The sequence below is a fragment of the Lactuca saligna genome, chromosome 7 (assembly GCF_052625555.1).
Source record: "Lactuca saligna cultivar CGN05327 chromosome 7, ASM5262555v1, whole genome shotgun sequence".
Classification (NCBI taxonomy): Eukaryota; Viridiplantae; Streptophyta; class Magnoliopsida; order Asterales; family Asteraceae; genus Lactuca; species Lactuca saligna.
In genome coordinates, this window is record NC_136423.1 from 77799317 (window position 1) to 77822844 (window position 23528).

Here is a 23528-nt window from a genome sequence, read left to right on the forward strand (position 1 = left end):
TGACTAATTCCCTTCTCTGCAAGAAACTCTTCAAACTCCCTGTTCTTGAATTCGAGACCATTGTCGCTTCGGATGTTGCGAACAACCTTTTTGAGTTGTACTTCAATTTGCGTAATAAACGTTTTCAGCTTTTGAGTCGCTTCAGATTTGAGCTTTAGAAAGAACACCCATGTAAATCGAGAAAAGTCATCAACGATAACAAGAATGTACTTGCTACCACCGATGCTTTCAATAGATGAAGGACCACACAAATCAATATGAATTAATTCGAGTGGTTCAACAACTTTTGTGTTGATAATAGATGGATGACTTTGACGACTCTGCTTTCCCATTTCGCATGCAGCACATAGATGATCCCTGTCGAACTTGAGTAATGGAAGGCCCCTTACATGACCTCCTGTAACAAGACGATTGATATCTTTGAAGTTAAGATGAGATAATCTTCGGTGCCACAACCAGCTTTCATCGGATTGCGCTTTTGACAATAAGCATACAGCTGGGTTTCCTTTGATGGGTTTCATGTTTAAGGGAAACATTTCACCCTGTCGCTCTGACTTGAGAATTATTTTATTTGACTTTTTCTCTATAACTTCTGAACCTTCATCATCGAATGAGACTTTGAGACCTGTACCTCCAACCAGTTGAGATACACTAATGAGGTTGTGTTGGAGTCCTTCCACATATGCCACCTTCCTTATAGAGAAGTCCCCATTGGTTATCATTCCGTATCCCTTTATGGTGCCGAAAGAATTGTTTTCGAACTTGACGTTGCCACCATTTGCAAGCGATCTGTACTCCCTAAGCTCTTCTTTCCTTCCTGTCATGTGACGTGAGCAGCCACTATCAATGTACCATTCTTCGTCGAACTGCTCGTCACTTATAATCTGCAAAATTTAGAGAGATTTAGGAACCCAAACTTTCTTGGGTCCACGTGAGCTTTGCATGAAAACAGGAGCAATAATAGAGATATCAACAAGATAAGTTCTTTTTACGAGAGTTGTTTTATCTTTCCTTTTAATGGTGTACACTTTTATTTTGTTAAGATTAGTTGAGTTAGATTCGGTCTTTGATGTGGATTTATCGACTTTCTGCTTCCACTTTTGCTCAGTTGATGAATGAGATTTAGAACGAGATTGATATGAAACTGAGGATGAAGAAGAATTGGAAGAATGAAAAGAATCAGACTTAGAAGGAGACTTTAGGTGACCCTTTTGTTTTTGATCATTGGAGTGACCGACCTTAGAGTTTTGAACTCTTTTGTCTTCAGAACCGAACCTTTGTGTTTGGTTCGAGCCACTTTTGGAACAGAACCTTTGGTTCTGGTTGATATCCTTTTCAGAACCGAACTTCTGCTTTCGGTTGTTGTCCTTTTGTGAACTGAACCTCGGCTTTCGGTTTTTGGGACTTTCAAGCTTTTCTTCAGGAATGTCTTCATACTTTAGATTCTTGTCTTGATGAGTGAAGTATGCATTCTGGGAACGCCAAAATTGTTTCCTTTCCGAAAGGTTCTTCCGGTATCTGATGTTCCTTTCTATCTTCCTGTTCCGCATCTGAGATGGTTGATGATGAACATTTGCTTTTGTTTTTGCTGATCCCTTGATTGGTTCCATTTGAACTGCGGTGGAATTACTTTGAGCTGAAGAAGCCGAAGGAATGGTTTCTGTTGGTGAGTGAACATCCTTCTGAGGAGTATCTTTTGTACCACTAGTGCTCGGCTCACTGAAGTTGTTTGGCTTATTCAAAGGTTCGGGTATATATCTTCCTTTGCTCTTCCATGAAGTTCGTTCAGATAAACCAATGGTTTCGTCTGCATTATCAATAGGAGCTTCCTAGAAGTATTCATCACAGCCATCAGCATTGTCTTTGTCTACAATGGCTGCAAGTTCGGCTGTTTGATGTTCAGTTACTCCTGTTACCTTGTATACTTGATTTGGAGTAGTCCTGACCTTTTGATACACAACAGCTTTCTCAACTAATTTTGGGGATTTTTGATGGGACAACCGAGCGAACTCTACCGAATTTTCAGAAATAAGATTCTTGTGATTTTCTGGCTCGGTTTTAATAAATTCTGAGCAGTCAACCGTGTCCTCTACAGAAATTTCACTCATATTGTCATCCTCATCAAGCTCAGATGCATTTTCAACATCAATTTTGTTTTCTGAGCTTACTTTGGTGTTTAAAGAGTCAAATTTTTGCATGGTTTCGGTCCTCAGTTTAAGTCTGTCATTTTCATCCAAAAGATTTTTAAGCATGAGCTTGTGGTCTTTAGATTTAATGAAGGACTCAATTTTGTCCAGTCCATACATGTAGGTGGGATTTATGTTATCAGATGATATCACACTTTCACAGTTATAAGCTTCGGCATCGATTTCATCTTCCTTAAATTCCAGGAAGGGCAAAATCATGCGGTGAATTCTTTGGCCTATTTCACAATCCAAGTGGAGCTGAGTAATATTAGAATACAGACGTTTAGCAATTAAACAAAAAACATTTCGTTGTTTTAACAATTTCAAATTGTCTCTTTGCAAATAAATGTTTTCATCTTTAACTCTGACTAATTCCGATTCCTTTAACTCAATCCACATTCTCCGCTCCTCACTCTTCGACGCTGCCCTGCTCAATTGATCAGTTAGGTTAGAATTTGTGACCCGAGTTTGAGTTAAGCTACTATCTAGATGAGATATTCTTGTATTAACACTTTTTAGTTCTTTCTCATAAGAGGATGATGGTATTTTACATGAAACAAAAACAGATTGTACCTTCTTTATCAGTTCATCAAGCTCATTGAACTGCTGGCTGAGTGGTTTGGCTGTGAAGCACATATCCTCTTTTGCATTCTGTCCATCATTGCCTCCATCGGTGTTGTATCCCCTCAATTGAGATACGTCAGAAACCATAAGGCATTTACCACCACTGCCTTCTTCCTTAGACACGAACGCCTTTCCATGAGTAGGCTGCCTCACTTCCTCGTCTTCTGAGTCAGTAGACCAAACTTCCGTGCTACCGAACTCATCACCTGGAACAGAACCCTGCACAATAAGGGCATTACAAGGCGGGTTAGCAGCAGACTTCTTCTTTCTCAACTCATCTAGCCTTTTCTGCAACACAGCTTCCTCATTGTTTCCATCATCTTTCTCAGCCATTTTCTTGAGGACACAGTCCTTAGCATAATGATTTTTCCCACCACAGTAGAAACAGCTCACTCCAGAGTCGCCGTCAACCTTCGGTTCCTTCTTGTGCTCCTCAACTTTCGGTTCATTAACCACCTTTTCAGAGCTATAACTTCCCTGCCAGTTTCGGTTTTTGTTGCTGGGAAATTTCTTCTTTATGAACCTTTTGGGATTGGATACCATCAAGGCATAATCTTCTGATGTGAGATCATATTCTTCCAGGCTGAGGTCTTCATCCTCCATGACGGCTTTACTTTTTGACAAGAGAGCCAACGAACCGAGACCGGAAACGACATTCTTTTCTTGCACCACATTTTTCTCTTGAGACTTGAGAATTCCCACCAGTTTCGCCAAAGAGTATGATTTAAATTGCTCATGGGCTTTAACTGTGGAAACTACTGCTCTCCACTCAGACCTTAGACCATTCAGGAATGTAACTTTCTGTTCGATGAGCTTCCTTTCGATATCATGTTTGATCATCTTGCTGAGAAGATGATTGAAGCGATCGAATGTCTGGGTTACAGATTCTTCAGCCCCTTGTCTAAATTCACCAAACTCAGATAGAAGCGGAGTTTGAATAGAATGTTCGAGATCTTCGTCTGTAGAATACAATTCACGAAGTCTGTCCCATACATCCTTCGCCGTCGTGCAAGAGCTAACCAATCTGAATGTATCGGACTGAAGGGCAAACCGGATCAATCTTAGTGCTTTGATATTGCATTGGAACTTGTCTTTTTCATCTTGTGCAATGTCTTTCACGTCCTTAAGCAGATCATTGTATTCTTTTTGAGTTTTAATGACTCTGGACGTTGCAGAATGAGAAAACGGTCCGTTGGTGATGGCTTCCCAAATCAAATACCCATTTTCCTCCGACCCAATAACGTAGTCTTCGAAATGATGTGCCCATACTTCATAATCGTTGGTGTATAAGATCGGAATCCTTGTCGTCGAACCAATGCTGTTTGAAATATTGATAACGTTTGATTGTGTCGCGTCCATTATGATCGTAAAAACCTGTTCAAAGATCAGACTTGTAATAAAGCGGATTAGGGCAAAATAATAAATATCAAGATACGTCAATAAAGATGACGGCTCAATAAATATTAATGATTGCGGAAAAACCCTAATGATAATCTTTTTCACAGAAAAGATGTGTATCAATTACACAGCCTCCTGCTCTGATACCAATTGATGAGATTAAAGTTTCTTTTAATCTATGAAGATCGAAAAGATCTTGAACAAGTTATGAAAACAATGACGATATAAACACAGTAAAATTATAGAACAAGAATGAATCAATCGTGTCGAATGATTTAAAACAAAATCCTCAGAAGAGCTCGATTAAGAACATCAACTGTAGAGGATTGGAAGGTTACAAGAACGATCAAAGAAACCTGTTGTCGTCTAGATGTATCGCTATTTTCAGATCTTCTAAAACCTTAACCTAATATGCATGCAAGCATAAGCTTATATACAAAGCATAAAAGACACACGGTTGGACAAGCCCAAACCGTAATACAAAGAATTATAAACAAACGAGCCCAAAAGACGCAATCTTCTAAGCCCAACAGGTATGTACTTTACCCGATTTAGCATGGTCCATTTAGGTTGAATTTCACCAGAACGATTTGTAAGGATAGACTTTTGAAAAGAGGATATTTATGATTTATTAATATATTATAAGTTCTAATATATTAATATGAAATCATATTATTAGCATTGGTCAATAATTATGTAACGACCGAAAAACCCAACCAATTTAAATTTTTCAAAAACAACCCGATTTCATTAAATTATTACAAAAAGGTTTTCAATACAAATCATTTAGAGTATTCCAAGAATCACATTACTACAAAATCATGAGGAGCGGTACGATCACGCCTTTTCCTTGCCACGGTCTCCTGAAGAACCTGAAAAACATAAAACCACAACTGTAAGCTCGAAAGCTTAGTGAGATACCCCCAAAATACCAAGCACATATACCATACACATATCATTCTATCTCATAACGAATCACAGAACAGTCATGCATATTGGGTCTACTGTAGGACTGGTCCGCCTTGTCGGGCCTTCAATCCACCTGGTCCACGCTCCGTGTCCAAACATGTCCCTCGAGTCTGCAGTGTGGTTGGTCCGCCCGCACTGGGCCTTCAAATCACCTGGTCCACTCTCTGAGTCTACAGTATGACTGGTCCGCCCATATCGGGCCTTCAGTCGGCCTGGTCCACTCTCCGATCCTCGGCACGTCTAGTCCGCCCTCGTGGGGCCTACAACCTATCCGGACCGCTCGATGGGCCTTCGGAACAACCGGTCCGCCCTGGGTATCTTGGCCTACAGCACGAAGCAGGACCCGCCTCAACCCAACTCCAGTCCAAACAACCATGTGCACATAAACATACAATCACATAACAATTCATATTCGGGCAAACCGATCTAGCAGATCGCATAACACAACATACTCTAACAGGATACCGACCTAACCGGTCACTAGCCTAGCATCATCCTATCTACCAGGATACCGACCTTAACCAGATCTCTAACGAATACCATCCTAACTACTCGGATGCAAACATATCAAAGCAAAACATAACAACAGATACCCGGATCTCAATCCGATAAAGGGTCGGCCTTGGTGCCTTAGACCCTATTGATATAGTGAGGATAACTCACCTCGAAACTGCCGGCTGAAAGGATAAGATCCCGCTGCTCCAAACTCCGACACGAACTCCTCCACTGAACACCAAAACACTCAACTCAATAAATACCCATAATTACCAAAATATCCCTGTAAGACAACTGGTCAACCTTTGGACAAAGTCAAAGTCAACCCCTGACTGACTCTACTCACCGAGTCAACCCGATGACTCGCCGAGTCCCCAAGCTCAGAACTTTCCTCAATCTGCGACTTAACTCGCGGAGTCACCCCGAGACTCGCTGAGTCCAGCAACTCTGAGTCCACTCACACCCAACTCACCGAGTCATTCCTTGACTCACCAATTTAAATTCTTTAAAAACAACCCGATTTCATTAAATTATTACAAAAAGGTTTTCAATACAAATCATTTAGAGTATTCCCAGAATCACATTACTACAAAATCATGAGGAGCAGTACGATCACGCATTTGCCTTGCCACGGTCTCCTGAAGAACCTGAAAAACATAAAACCACAACTGTAAGCCCGAAAGCTTAGTGAGATACCCCCAAAATACCAACCACATATACCATACACATATCATGCTATCTCATAACGAATCACAGAACAGTCATGCATATCGGGTCTACTATGGGACTGGTCCGCCTTGTCGGGCCTTCAGTCCACCATGTCCACCCTCCGTGTCCAATCATGTCCCTTGAGTCTGCAGTGTGGTTGGTTCGCCCACATTGGGCCTTCAACTCACCTGGTCCACTCTCTGAGTCTACAATATGACTGGTCCGCCCGCATCGGGCCTTCAGTCGGCCTGGTCCACTCTCCGAGCCTCGGCACGTCTAGTCCGCCCTCGTAGGGCCTACAGCCTATCCGGACCGCTCGATAGGCCTTCTGAACAACCGGTCCGCCTTGGGTATCTTGTCCTACAGCACGAAGCAGGACCCGCCTCAACCCAACTCCAGTCCAAACAACCATGTGCACATAAACATACAATCACATAACAATTCATATTCAAGCAAACCAACCTAGCAGATCACATAACACAACATACTCTAACAGGATACCAACCTAACCAGTCACTAGTATAGCATCATCCTATCTACCAGGATACCGACCTTAACCAGATCTCTAACGAAGAATCGGTGAGTCAAGGGATGACTCGGTGAGTTGGGTGCGAGTGGACTCAGAGTTGCTGGACTCGGTGAGTCTCGGGGTGACTCAACGAGTTAAGTCGCGGATTGAGGAAAGTTTTGAGCTTGGGGACTTGGCGAGTCATCGGGTTGACTAGGAGAGTAGAGTCAGTCAGGGGTTGACTTTGACTTTGTCCAAAGGTTGCCAGTTGTCTTCCAGGGGTATTTTGGTAATTATGGGTATTTATTGAGTTGAGTGTTTTGGTGTTCAGTGGAGGAGTTCGTGTTAGTGTTTGGAGCAGCGGGATCTTATCCTTTCAGCCGACAGTTTCGAGGTGAGTTATCCTCACTATATCAACAGGGTCTAAGGCACCAAGGCCGGCCCTTTATCGGATTGAGATCCGGGTATCTGTTGTTATGTTTTGCTTTGATATGTTTGCATCCGAGTAGTTAGGATGGTATTCGTTAGAGATCTTGTTAAGGTCGGTATCCTGGTAGATAGGATGATGCTATGCTAGTGACCGGTTAGGTCGGTATCCTGTTAGAGTATGTTGTGTTATGTGATCTGCTAGATCAGTTTGCTTGAATATGAATTGTTATGTGATTGTATGTTTATGTGCACATGGTTGTTTGGACTGGAGTTTGGTTGAGGCGGGTCCTGCTTCGTGCTGTAGGCCAAGATACACACAGGGCGGACCGGTTGTTCCGAAGGCCCAGTGAGCGTTCCGGATAGGCTGTAGGCCCCACAAGGGTGGACCAGACGTGCCGAGGCTCAAAGAGTGGACCAGGCCGACTGAAGGCCCGATATGGGCGGACTTGTCATATTGTAGACTCAGAGAGTGGTCCAGGTGAGTTGAAGGCCCAGTGCGGGCGGACCAACCACACTTCAGACTCGAGGGACATGATTGGACACGGAGGGTGGACCAGGTGGACTGAAGGCCCGACAAGGCGGACCAGTCCCACAGTAGACCCGATATGGATGACTGTTTTGTGATTCGTTATGAGATAGTAAAATTGGTACTAAAATTGGTACCAGTGTGTGTGAAGAGCATAACCGATTTTGTGTGCAAAGATACTCTCTCTCAAGTCTTCCAATTGTTAGTGGTAATTTGTGGTTCCATTTGAGGCATTCACATTATTGGTGCTAGGATCTTAAAGCTCCAAGTAACAAGCTACGAGAAACGTATGTTATCTAACTAGTTTTATTATACAACTATCAACGTTTTGTATGCTAGTTAGGGTAATGCTTTGAAAAAAACAAATTGCATGTATGATTAGAGAAAACATAGATCCAAAGCATTTACGTTTGTATGTGCACCTTAAGGTTGTTAGAGTGCTCCAAACAATTCAGTGGTATCAGAGCCTAAGATTGTTGTCCATTATACTTAATTGTACTTGTTTTCAAAGCTTGAAAAAATCGATTTTCTGCTTTCTGGACAGTTGACTCGCCGAGTGCACTGACAGACTCGTTGAGTCACCCCTTTAAACTAACCAACTCGCCGAGTCAGTTTATGCACTCGGCGAGTTGGTGCTCTAAAATGAAGATTTTCGAGTTTTAAAGATGGAATTGGACTAGAATCATTACCCTAAACTATTTTTAAACAAATAAATATGTTTTTGATGTGGTAATGATTAAGCTTATCCAATTTCAAAGATAATTGGCAAAGTTTCATGTTTTGTATTAGTTTATATCATTATGCTAATTTCTTGAAATTTGTTTGATATGAATTATCTTGATCATATGAGTTTAATTGAATCGTGTATGAATTATATGATTATTGTGTTAATTAAAATAATGATCTAAATGATGTTAATGGACTCCATAATTTCTCCTCAAGTTACGGAATTCCAAAAGTCATTTCCTTAAAAGAGTCATTAAACTCATGGGTCCTCTTCAAGTAGAACTAAAGTTAGTCCTGCTACTCCCTCCACCAACCCAAAAGAAGCAGAGTGCTTCTATTGTCATGAAAAAGGGGCACTGGAAGTGAAGCTGCCCCGAGTACTTGCAGGATATAAAGGATAGGAAAGTAAAACCCACCCATGAAGGTATTTACACTATATTGTCTAATAACTCACCACATACTAATTATTGGGTCCTCGATATAGGTTGTGGAATTCACATTTGTTCTGATTTGCAGGGACTAAAACGAAGTAAGGATGTGGAGCACGGGAAGATAAACTTAATCATGAGGAATAGGAAAGCTTCACCTGTCACCAATATTGGAGTTTATTCTTTATTGCTTTGTAGTGGGTTAAAATTAGATTTAAATAATTGTTGTTACTCGTCTGAAATGGCAAGGAATATTATTTTTGTTGAATCCAGAAGTGTTGCGTCTTTGGGCTCGGTCCTTAGCCCAGTTTTGTTATCCGGTTTGGCCCTATCCAACCGTGTTTATTTTATTAGGGTTTAGTATCTAAGGTGCATGTATGCATCCTTAGTGATTATCGCTTTCATTATTACTCTCATTGATTATACTAAAAACCCTAGCTCGCCTCTACAGTGGAAGTTCTTCATCGAGCTCTGCTGAGGCGTGACTATATTTGAATCATTAAGCATTACTTTGATTCCATCTTGTGTTTTATCTGTTTTTTTGTTTGATTTATTGATTAACATGTTGAAGATCTAATCAATCTAAGAGTTTTACAACTCATCAATTGGTATCAGAGCAGGAGACACATCTCTTCTTTTGAGGAAGATCTTAGGGGTTTTCCTCTTTGATTGATATTGTGAGAGCCATCATTCTCTATTGACGTAGTTCTTTAATAGTCGATCTTACCCTAACATTATTTATAAGTCTGATCTTAAGCAGGTTTTGAACAAAAATCATCATGTCCATGGATGATTCCTAGTCAAACCCAATCAATATCTCCAATATTATCGGATCGACGACAAGGATTCCCATATTGTACACTCAAGATTATGAAGTCTGGATGCATCACTTCAAAGACTACGTGATTAGGTCAGAAGACAATGGATACTTAATCTGGGAGGCGATTACTGTAGGTCCATTCGCTCATTCAAGCACTTCAAGGATTTTTAAAACTCAAAAGGAGTATAATTAAATCGTTAAGATGTGAAAGACATACCCCAAGATGAGAAAGAAAAGTTTTAGTGCAACATCAAAGCTTTAAGAATGATTAGGTTTGCTTTACAATCGAACACGTTTCAGTTGGTAAGTTCATGGACAACAATGAAGCAAATTTGGGACATGTTAAAGGAACTGTATTCTACGGATGCAGATCTTGAGGATTCGATCCAAACTTTATTGCTCTCAGAATTTGGTGACTTCAAGCAGAAGCCTGAAGAGAAGCTTATTCTAGCCTTCAATCGCTTTAATAATCTCCTCAGTAAGATGATAAATCATGGTATAGAAAGGAAAGTCATTGAACAAAAGGTCACATTCATGAATGGCGTTAGACCCGAATGGATGGCTATGGTGTCCATTGTGAAGGCACATGAACAATTCAAGGCTTATTCTCTGGCAAAACTGTTAGGGATATTAAAGTCACATGAGAGTGCAGTGACGAAAGCAACGAATGTGATTTCCAGCATGGGGTCCTTGGCTCTAATCTCCAAAGGAAAGAATACTACTGAAGAAGAAAAAGATTTAGATCTTTCTGAATATGATCCAACAAGTGAAGATTTTTCTTTAATGGTGTCCAATCCCAAGAAGTTCATCAAAAGAAGGTTCCCAACCAATAAGAACCGAAACTGGCAGGGAAGCTACAATGCTGAGAAGGTAAAGGAGGAACCGAAGAGTGTTTCTCAGACTGAAGAACCAAAGTAGGAAGAAAAACTTGGTGGTGACTCAGGTTTTAATTGTCACTATTGTGGAGGAAAAAATCACTTTGCCAAAGATTGTATATTGAGAAAGAAGTCAGAAAAGAATGAAGATAATGACGAGGAAGCGAACCTCATACGACAGTTGGAGGAAATCATGAAGAAGAAAGCTAGATCTAATAACGCTATGAATGATCTATTATTGTGCATGGAAATACAATTGATGATAAATTTGGCGGTGTTGAAGTTTGTTCGACTGATTCTGAAGATGAAGAAGTGAGGAAGCCCACTCATGGCAGGGATTTGTTAGTGAAAGAAGATAACGTTGTAGGAAAGTGTGATAGTGACCTCTGAGGTATCACAAATGAGAAGCTATACCACTGATGGGGGACTAGACGAAGCGAAAGAGTAAGAAGACAGGTGTTTTGCAGCGAAACCTGTCAGTGTGCAGATTAATGAATGCGATGAGTTGATCAAGAAGGTACAATCTACTCTTGTTTCTTTACAAATCCCCATCACTAACTATGAAAAAGAACTAGATGGATTAAAATTTAAGTTTTCTAGTATAAGTGATAGTTTAACTCAAACTCGCATCACAAACTCTAACCTAACTGATCAAATCAGCAGGGTATCATCGAAGAGTGAGGAGAGGCATATGTGGATAGAGCAAAAGGAGAAAGAGTTAATTAGGTCTAGGGATGAAACAATTTATTTGAAAAGAGTTAATTTAAAGCTTTTGAAACAACAGAATGTTTTTTGTTTGATTGCTAAAAGATTATATTCAGACATTACTCAATTGCATCTTAACTGTTATATAGGAAAGAAGATACATCATATGATTATACCCTTCCTTGAGTTTAAGGAGGATGAAATCGATGCCGATGCATATAACTGTGAAAACGTTGTTCATTCTGATGATATCTCTCCTTTTTACAAAATTGGTATTGTCAAAATAGATTCCTTCCTAAAGTCAAAAGACCATAAGGACATGCTAAAAATTTGTTGGATAAAAATGACAAACTAAAAATCAAAACCGAAACTGTATAGAAATTTGACTCTTTGAATGCCAAGTTGAATTCAGAAAATAAAATTGATATTGCAAATACTTCAGAATTCAATGAGAATGATGATATGAGTGAAATATATGTAGAAGATGAGTTGGGCTGTTCCGAATTTGTCAAGAGCGAACCCGAAACCAATAAAAATCTTATTTCTGAAAACTCTGTTGAGTTCGCTTGTTCATCAAAAGACGAGACTAAAGTCCTCAAAGAAAAGGATGTTTCACATCAAACGGTCCAAACAACTCCAAATCAAGTTTATACTGTTAAAGGAGGTACTCAGCAACAGATAGTTGAACTAACAGCATTAGTAGAAGAAGATAATGTTGATGGTTGTGATGGGTTTTTTTGTTCAACACCGATTGATAATGCTGATGAAACAGAAGGTTTATCTCAGAAAACATCATGGAGGGTGAAAGGTAGGTATGTGGAAGAACCACTTAATGAACCTACACACTTTGATATGCCAAGCACAAGTGGTACCAAAACTCCTTCAGGCGAACCAGTCATAGTATCAAGCGAAACCTCTTCACTAAAGAGTGAAACTCATGCTTAGAAACCGAAGAAAAAGGCCAACATCCACAAAAATCCAAAACAAGCGTTTGAAAGAAAGCATCAACAAAATTTGAGATACAAGAAGAATCTCACTTAAAGGAAACAGTTTTGGCGATCTCAAAACCCTAATTACGTTCGCTATGAAAAGTCCATTAAGTCAAAGGAAGAAGCGAAAGCCAACTCAACTTCTCACGTTCAACATAATGAAGACAACCGAAAGAAGAGTTTCGGTCATCAGAATCAGGATACCGAAAGAAGAGTTTCGGTCCTCAGAATCAAGACAACCGCAAGAAGAGTTTCGGTTCACAAAGTCATAGCAACCAAAAGAGAAGTTTCGGTCATCAGGCGGACGACAACCGAAAAAGAAGCTTCGGTCCTCAAGTTGTGAGAAACCGAAAGGATGGTTTCTGTGACAACTATCAAATTCAGGTCATTCTCAGACTCATGCATCTTTATAAAAACCATTCATGCACAACATGCCATGGCCTAGTAGTATAAATTAGGTCAAAAATCTTGCATAAACTAGGATCCAACTAAGATCTAGGACTAATATACCTGACTCTTACAATTCTAGTAAGTTACTTAACTACAATAGGAAATGCCAATACCATGATTAGAATGAAACTTCAAACTTTGTTAGAATTGAAAAAGGGTATAAAACCCTAAAAATAAATTAAAATATTCTAATTACATTCCATTATGATGGTGAATATCAAACAATGTTCCAAAAACCCTAAAGAGCCAAAAATCCAAATTTATAAACCTTAAAGCTTAAAAACTTTATAAAATTTGGCTATAAGCTTCCTAATATCAAATTTTTATTAATCAAATTATGGATTATAATCAATGAAATAAAAATTTAAATTATCAAACATTAAGCATCATTTATTAGTTAAAAACAAGATTTTTAAATAAATCAAGAATTGCTTAATAAGGGTTTCATAAACATTAAGGAGGGAATTGTATAAAATTTGAATTTAGGTGAGAGAAGGCTTTAAGGGACTCAAAAATCCGGCCATCCCCTCTCCCCATGCCCTCTCTCTTCCCAAAACATCAATCATTAAAAATAATCTCCACTCTTCCACTTCTCTCTTCACTCTCTCTCACACTCCACCCTTCTAACACTCAAACTCTCTTTCTCTCTCTCTAAACTCATGAAAATATTCAGTCAAGAACACCTCTTCACACTCAAATCTTCATCTTCTAAGTCTAATCTTCAAGGTATACACGAAAATCCTTCACCTTTCCTTACTTTTTCCTTCTTGTTTTTAAAGGGTTTTCTTGTATTTCTCTTCCTTCTACACCATTCTTTATGAACATTCATGAACATTTTCATGAATGTCAAGTTTTATGATGATGGTGGTAGGGTTTCACCCAAGAACAACATGCATGTTGTTTAATGGTGAAATCCAAGGACCAACCTATGTCAAACACTAAAGTTCGGATTTTTACAAGTTTTAAAGGTTCATACACCTTATGCATTCAAATACTTCCTTTAAAAACATCACTATGACAAACATATGTCCATGTATGGTCTTCAAACCGTGATGCATGTGATGAACACCAAGCTAAAGAGCTTGATGATCAAAGTACATTGTTAATAGTGCATGTAAACGATTTTGTCTATAAAAATATCTAAAAGTTCTTTTCTGTTCAAATCAAAATTTTTCCAGGTTCCCATTAAGGTACTATGAACATGTGGAAAGTTTCAAGAGTTTTTATCATTTCTTTGATTTATTAAAATTTTTACAAAAAAACAAGGGCATAAATCACATTAAATACTTCCAGAGATCTATAAATCAGGAATAAATTCGTGGATGACCCCTATGGTGAATAATGACCTCTCATAAATTTCATCGATTTATGTTGCTGTTTAGTATGATTTTCGATTTTTCTTTTTGTTTGGGTGCAATAAATCACAAAGCTACTTTAAAGAGTGTGAAAATTGTATCTAACAATTTTCGCAGCCCTTAGTTGTGGTGGGAGACTCATAAAAATAATTTTAGAAGTTTTCATCATGCCTTCCTTTTATTCCCAATTTTTGGTAATTATAATGGCCTAAAAATAGGAAAATTAGTTCTAATTATCCAAAATTCATGAAATTTTACCAGAACGTCATGTTGTACTGTAAGAGGTTATATAAAAATTTTGATGATTTTTCTCTACTGTAAACTATTTTTCTCCTATTTTCTAAGGTTAAATACACTTAAATACACATAAATACCCAAAACCGGATTATACAATGTGAAAACCACTTTTGGTATTTTTCCCAGATTACTTACACTGTAAATGATGTTACAAAATTTTTTGGTAATTTATTTTAATTTTTTATTATTTATTTTTCAATTAATGATTATTTAAGGGGATAAAACAAGGAAAAATAGAAATACACACTGGAAAATATGGTTTATATTTTTCCCAGGTTACTTATGTATAATAACAGTTAAATAAAATTTTTGGGTAATTTTAGAAACTATTTTCTATTTATTCAAATTTTTATTGGAATAAATGTTCAAAAATCATAAAATATAATTAAACAGCTTGGAAATCCATTTTTGTATTTTTCCCAGCTTAGTAATGTGTAATCACAGTAAAATAAAAAGTTTGAGAATTTTGATCATTTGAATGCTATTTTTCGTGAATTTATGTTGTTATGAAGGCTTAAAAATTTGGAAAATAGTTAACCATATCAAAAATTCAAGGAAATTTTTTTTGGAAAACCTCTATTGTATTTAGAATGAAAAATACAAGGTTTGACAATTTTTGGAAACTATTTGATAATATTTTACATTTTTAGGAATTTAAAACACATTTAAATGTGTTGAAACACCCTTAAAGTTATATTACTAAATCTGGAAAATTAATATCCCAAAGTTGTATTAATCGCATAACTTGTAGAATTTCATCATTTCAGAAAAAGTGTAACCAATTAATATAAAATCCAATATTAGAACATAAATTGGCATTTCACTATATGTAGAGTTTAGTATATTAGCATTAGATTTCGACATGGAAACTCACTAGTGTGTGTTTGATGTCGTAGGATCCCGGTATTAAGACGTTGGTGTATTCCGAGGCACCAATTGTATCTACTTGAAACATTGTGAGTATTCACGCACTCCCTTATTTTCAGTTTTATGTTTTGGGGGTGGAAAAGCATGTCCAGAAAAACTATTATTTGCATGTTGTATTTAAATTAATTTGTATCAAACATGATTGCTATTGTATTGCTATGTCTCTCTATGTATGTTTATGCAACACGGAACATGAGAACTTATCATACTAAGGCCCTACCCTTTTCTCTAACCATTAACTCGTTGAGCCAATGGTCATTATGGATAGCGCTATTAGGAATTGACAACTCCTCACTCGCCCTATTGCTGGAGTGCATGATACCATATTCATCTATGGAACGATAAGCATAGATCTTGATAGGGCCTCATTCATAGGTTTGCTTGAGACTCATTGTTTGCTCATACACATACAAACTCGTTTCTCGTTATAGCAATAAACTTGTATCAATTATAGCAATCAACTTTGTTTCTCATTAAAGCAATGCACTTGTATTTACGAAAAGCCTTATTTCAAGCTCGATTTTATAAACTTGTGAACTCACCAACTATTTTCATAGTTGACGCTCGTTTTACATGCTTTTTCAGGAAATAATTATTAAGTGGATATAAAGATTCATCATCATAGAGCATGCTGCATCGTGTTGAAGTTATTTACGAAGTTATATTTTGAACAATGTTATTTTGGAAAAACTTGTACTTGTTTCTTTTAAGATATAGGTTGGTAACTTTTGAATATTGCTATGGTGATGTATCTTTATCTTTTGCAATGAAACCGTTATCGCTGTCATATCTTGCGTTTCCGCTTTAGCGGGGTGTGACAGTTTCGTTCCTAGATCAACCAATGAGAGGAATCGAAAGGAAAGTAGTTTCGGCTCTCAACCAAGTAAGGGCGATGATCAAAAGATTAATGTCACAACTAGAAATTTTTGTGCCTTGTAACTACAACACTTAAGTCAAATAATGAATCAAAGACATAAGAGCATGTATGATGCATACTCTATGACAACAAAAATTTCAATCAAACACACCATGCAAGCATTTCAAGTAGTCAATAAGCAATTGGAAACCATAGAAGTTCTTGTTTAAGTCCATTTTTGTGACAACCTGAAATTTCCCATTCTAATCAAACCATTTCAATCCAATAGAAGTAGAGCAGTTACAATGAAAATTCAGATTTAGAATATAAGTTTGGCAGTTTTAGGGTTTTACACCAAAAAGGAGTATTAGGAGAGTGGTTGCACTAGGATTTTGTGCAACACTGTAAATTCCATTACCCTAGAATCATTAGAATCCATTCCGAGATTAGAAATATTTTCTGCCAAAAATCTCAGGACTATAAATAGAATTCTGAACCAAATTAGTTCATTAGTTGAATTCCATTTAGAGAAAAGCCCATTTCTCTCTCACGGATCTTCAGGTTTTCATCCCAGATTGTGAGTCTACTTCCCTAGATGTGTTTTAATACTTGTTATATGCTTTATAACATTGTTACATGTCCAAAATCATCCAAGATCACAAGACTTTTGGAGTTTACAGCCAAGGGTTTCTTGGGCCGTAAACCCCATTTCCATGGGACAAATGTGCCCTAACTCACCCCTTAAGCCTAACGACTTTAACCCTCATATGCTTGTGACTATTTTAGACATCAAAACACTTCAAAATCATAAGTTTATAGGAGTTTATGGCCAAGAACATTTCTTGGGCCGTAAACCCCTTTTCCAAGGGCTAAAAGTGCCCTAATCACCCCCAAAGGCTTAGTCTTCATTTTAGGTAAATACCTTAAAGTGTTTAGGACCTAGAAAACTCATGAAAAGCTCAAGTGTTGAAGAGTTTACGGCCAAGAGTATTTCTTGGGCCGTAAACTCCTATTAAGGGGTCAAAGGACACTCTAAACACTTCCTAAGGCCAAGAGACTTTTAGGGCAAGTACCTAGATGAGTTGTGGACTAGTTAAAATTCTTAGAACCTCATGTGTGAGGGAGTTTACGGCCCAAAGAGTTCTATGGCCGTAAACTCCATCAAATGGTCCCATTTAGTGCCATAAACCTTCCTTAAGCCAATGGTTGAAGCCTAGAATTGTTCCTAGTTATTATAGGGACTTGATAGCACCATAATCACCCTCCCAAGGGAGTTTACGGTCGTAAACTCCAAGGGAAAAGGGTCTTTGGGCCGTAAACTCCCCAAAGGAGTCAATATGGTGCCCAAACACTTGTAAAGCCTTGAAACAATTCCCCTATAAGGTTGTAGTACTTCTAAACTCCATTTCATGACTTGTTTGAGAGTTTACGGCCAGGAGCTTACTCCCCTGGGTCGTAAACTCTAATGAATATGGTCTTTTGACCTTAAACTTCCATTAGGGGCATTACACTCCTTTGTTGCAACCCATTAGCCTCCTAGCACTTGACCAAAAGTGTTGTCCTCGCGCTTAAATGTTTATACTTGTATGATTAGTGATTAAATCTCTAATTATTTATATACATATGTCTTCATATGTAATTAGGATCATTGTGTGTGTCTAAGTCTCCACTTGACACCAAGCACTTGTCCGATCCTTCCGTACGATAACAGCCCGTGCAATTCCAGTCACTTACTGCAGGTGAGTTCATACCCCTTAACTAATGTTTTAAACTCTTTTTAAATGTTTTATGGGAGGATACAAGTAGAATAATGCTACTTATTATGTCAATCACATGTGATTAGCAAGTAGGATTATATTACTTATTACATCAATCACATGTGATTAATATACAGCATTCAAATGATTTGGCTACTCATTAGCCGTTTTACCAAACAATTTCCTTCAAATGAATTTTTATAAACATTTTAAATGTTTTAAACTCCTTTTTACACTGTACAGCTTACTCCGTACATTACCTTTCAAACTTATTTACATCTATGTTTCAAACAAATGTTTCCTTATACTTAAACTGTCTTATTAAAGTTATGCCTTCAAAGTGTTTTATAGATTGACACCAAGTCGATCTTTTCTTAAAATAATACTTATATTTCAAATGTCTTACAAAACTTATTTATGTTTTTATATTATAAATTGCATGCCTCTATATGTATAGTTATATAAGAAATGTTTAAAAGACTTAGGAAGGCTATCCACCCTATTTCCTTTTCGCGCCTTGAGATGTGGTCTGGTGGGATTTTGGGTATTCGTCCGAAGGTCGTTTAAATATTAGTTATATATCATGTGTACATATATAGTCATAAAAGGTCCTTCCAGTTCAACATATGCCCTTGGGTAGCAAGGGTATTTATCCATGACCATACGTACTATTTAGATTTCTAGAAAGCTACCATACGGGTAGTTCAGGAAGATGCTAGAACAATTACTAGAACAAGATATCATACAAATGAGTCAGTTCATTCATGAGTCAATACCTTCTAGAACATTGCAGTACATTACTATACTTGCTAGATAGAGAGAACACACATTATAGCTAGCACTTTTACATAAGTACATATACATGATTACTTTTACATGATTACACTTACATGAGCACATTTACATAAGTACATATACATGATTACTTTTACATGATTACACTTACATGAGCACATTTACATAAGTACATATACATGATTACTTTTACATGATTACAATTACATGAGCACATTTACATAAGTACATATACATGTTTACTTTTACATGATCATACTTATAAGAGCACTGTTACATAGATATATCAGGAGGAGTCCTATTACATTTTATATGTATCGACTCTGTTATCAAAACCCTCATTCTTATCTTTACCTTGTGATTTCCATCACATAACCGACGAGATAGTTTGGGTTTATTATCCTAGTACCCAAGGATATAGTTGTGGGATTGACCATTCCTAAAATCTCTGTTAGCCACAGAGGTGAAAGTACATCCACGGATGTCAACGGTTGGTACCATTACAGGTATACGATTAAGGGATTAACTATTCCTATACTCAGCTGTTAGCAACAGAGGTAAGAGTACGTCTACGGATGTCTTAAAGTTAACAATGATAGTTACCCTAGTACCAAAGGGTAATATTCAGGTTAGTTGTATTATTGCCTTTATTTTGTGACTCATTCACATGACCAATGAGGTGAATTATATGTAAGTATCTTAGTACCAAAGGATACAAATTCTTATAATGATAATAATAGTAACACAGTTAGGTCTTGGTAGAAGACTACAATCAAAACAGTTAGGTCTTGGTAGAAGACTACATTCAGAACATTTAGGTCTTGGTAGAAGACTACAATCAAAACAGTCAAGTCTTGGTAGAAGACTCCTTTTGTTACTAATAGGAATCATAGGGATTTCTAGGGTTTTTCAAACATTTACAGTTGTTCTACAAACTTTTTTATACTTATACGAGCTTTCTTTCAAAACAATGTCAAGTCTTAAAAAAATTATAAGTTTTACAAATTAAGACACATTCATACTTATGATCTCACCAGCTTCAAAGCTGATACTCGCTTTCAAAATTACTTGTATCCTCAGGTCATCATAGACAGGAACCGATGCAAGAAGAAAGGAAGATGGAGCTTGTTCAAGACTTGTCTTTCATTTTGATTTATGCTTTAGTGTTTATCGAAATTTGATAGAACACATTTGTATAATAATTATATTATTAATGCAATGGATGATGTTGTTGCTTGTTTACTACTTTACATTGTTGTTGATATTATACATGACGTCCTCCGCCCCAGAACGTTTCCGCCGTTCCTGGTTTTGGGGTGTGACAGATTGGTATCAGAGCATTGTTTATAGTGAATTAAGTATATCAACCCATAAAAGATATACTAACTATAAATACATAAGGGATTAAAAATACTCTGACCAAGAGTTTATACTTTAAATAGTAAAATATTTAAGTAAGTATACGTGCTGCATTCATACTAAAATCAGTGTCACTAGGACAGTACAAAAGAATTACGATTGTTGGACAACACAAGTGGGCTTAGAGACATATGGTCAAAACTGGGAAGATATAGCCTGATCACCTATATTATTCGAGGGTTGACTAGCATGTGCCTAAGTTTAAGTGTGTGGTTGCAACAATGCTAAAATCTTACCAACCCTACCACAATGAGAACAATAGAACATAACATTAAAATTTAAATACTATAGGTGTATTTGGTGTTACTATAAGTACTTTATACTTGAGAATTAAAACGGGATCTTCATTACTAAGTTGATAGTTGCTAAGTGGATACACTAAGGCTACATGTAATTAGGATGTTATAGACTTAGAATCAGTGATAATTTTGCCTTACCCCTATTCTGTGTGAATTTGGAATTAAGGTCACTTATTCAAAGGTCTATCCTGTTTAGATTACACATAGCTGGTATGCACTTCACAAATAGCGATGTAACTAATGAAGATTTTCTAAATAATTAACTAGATAGTTTGTCTAATAATTATTCTCTTACCCTAAATTCTCGCATAGAAATCATAACTGGACTCCATCCCCTTGACAACCAGTATCTTCCGAATGAAGTCATAGCTGGTTGGTTATGATGAAGACCTTTTGTCTGATGCTAACTCCGAGCCAGAGTTTGAGAACCTACCCCAAGCAGCTCCTTTTCAAATTCCTAACCCTCTTCCGGCTTTTCATGGCCCGACCCCCCCTGAGTGAGGGGAATTCTTGGAAACAAGGAGCCAAGGATAAGATCAGTCTATGCTATTTGATGGCGACCGAAGCTTTTACAACTGGAGCAATGAGGGCTTAGCAGATATAGTCTTGCCAATCTTGGTCCGCAGAGTGGCCCGGAATGAGATTCAAAGCAGGACAACCCTACATCAGATTACAGAAGTTGTCGCCTATGCTAGAATGCATACCCTCCACACCATCCATCTAGAAGATGCACACGAGAGATCAGAGAGAAGCCATGAAACCCTGCTGCAGGCAATGGCCGAATCACGAGCCGAAGTCTTAGAACTCCGAGTACGCCAGATGGTGCGTGAAAGACACCTACTTGACAGGGAACATCAATTGGTTGAACTACAAGTTCACCTGAGGGATGACCGTCGCCAGTTGTAGACGCTTTACTTTATTTCCCTTATAAAAAGGAATCGTATTTTCTGTCTATGTCGGATGTGGCAGTTTCTATGAAATTATCTTGTACCGTAAGTACTTTAGTTAGGTCTTTATGCTGTCAGGAACTATCTTTAGTGGATATGATGTAAGACCTTTACAAGGTCATTTTACAGAATCTTTACATCGTGAATATCACAGATATTGACAGCCGGCTGACTTCTATGTCATTCTTCATTCAAGTACTCTTATCATTCATTCATAAGAGTCTATCTGAATCATGCTTTAGTCAAATCATTGGACTATAGCGATTTATCTCCAAAAACACTTCCAAGTCTCTTTCAGTGGTTGGATCTTGTTATTCACCAACCCACGATACCTTAGCTCGAACGACAAACATCTTGAGACCATTCTACGAACTTACTTCCACCCGTGACTAGGACTGCATCATGGGGATGTAGGTCCAACTTTCGAGAACATACTTCTACTCTTTACATGAACAATCTCAGTACATCAGGGTCAACCAGAATCGCTCACAAATTCCTTATTTTCATATTACAGAATCATGTCGCCAAAGAAGGATGAGCAACCCATCAACCAAGCACCAACCCTCCAGATTGATGCAGCTACCTTTCAAGCTGCAGTCTCGGCTGCCGTGTCAGCTATTCTGACCCACCTTCACGCTAACGATGCGAATGTTATTGGAGCTGTTAACAACAATGCCAATCCAATTGACAAACCAATACCCCGACGAGAAACAAATCACCACGATACTCGGAGTGTCAGGACCAAGAGTAGCAAACGGAAGTTTTGGGCCAAAAAGAAGGACAAATCACTTCGAGGGGCGAATAAGAAACAACCACCGGTAACGACCATCATAGCTACTACATCTGCACCTCCTACTACCGTTCCTTCTGGTGTCCCGATTGTTCCCACACCATCCAAGCAATATGCCGGAAACCTACCAAAATGCTATGAGTGTAGCTTTCATCACCTGGGTAGTTGTCGTCTGTTACACTGTTTTAGGTGCAACAGGAATGGACATACTACCAGCTGCTGTAGGATTCAGATTCAACACATCACATCAACCACCAATGTCCAAACCTCTCAGATATGCCATCTATGTGGCGTCATGGGACACTTCAAGAGGGACTGTCCAGCAGAAAAGGACAACAACAAACCTGACGGAGTTTGACCGTAGAGTGGAAAGAGACAGTTAAGGACCCTAATATAGTATAGGTTCCCTCCAAATCGTCAGTTTTTGTATAATCAAAAACGTGTTTGAAACTAGTGCAATTAGAGTCTTACCTTTTGCGAGATCCTATCTGTATAGGGATTCTCGTGCTGCGTGTACTTATCTTTTGTAGTATACCTTAATCGCAACAATAGTCTGGTAGTAAATCTAAAGTACTGTAACTCTGTTCATGGTTGCACGGTTGTTTTTGTCTGTAAACGTTTTATGTTCAAATCTAATGTCTTTAAGTTTCTGTATGATTCCGATATTATCATACGACTCGATTCAATTTGATCCTCACAAAAACAGCTTCATACGTACACCTCTGTCTTCTAGATCACTTTTTCAGCGAGACCGTCACATCAGAACACTGAAGTACCACTCGTACAGTACATCAAGTTTAAACCAAGGATTCATGCGATTGATCTATCACCAAGGAGGATATACATAAGAGTGAGATATAATCAAGCTTCTACAGGTTTAGAATTGATGATTCCACTTTAAATTCTTTTTCCCCGATGGGATATGAGCTCAAAGAAAAATCAATTATTCGACTACCTTTTCAACCTTAATTATATATGACTCGTATACACGAAATGGTGATTGTGACCCAAGTATGAATTCTAAATATGAACTTCAGGATGGAGAACTGCTTAAGCCTACGAGTGATCGCATCGACATGCAAACAAACTTAGAACCCAGTACGACTCCCGTAAACAGATCACCTTATAGTTTAAACACCCACGGAGATACAAGAACAGTTTGGACAACTTAGCGAACTACACATAAATAGAATTTGAAGACTAGGTTTCTCACCCTAGAGAACCACGGTCATATTCTTCCAGAGATCAAC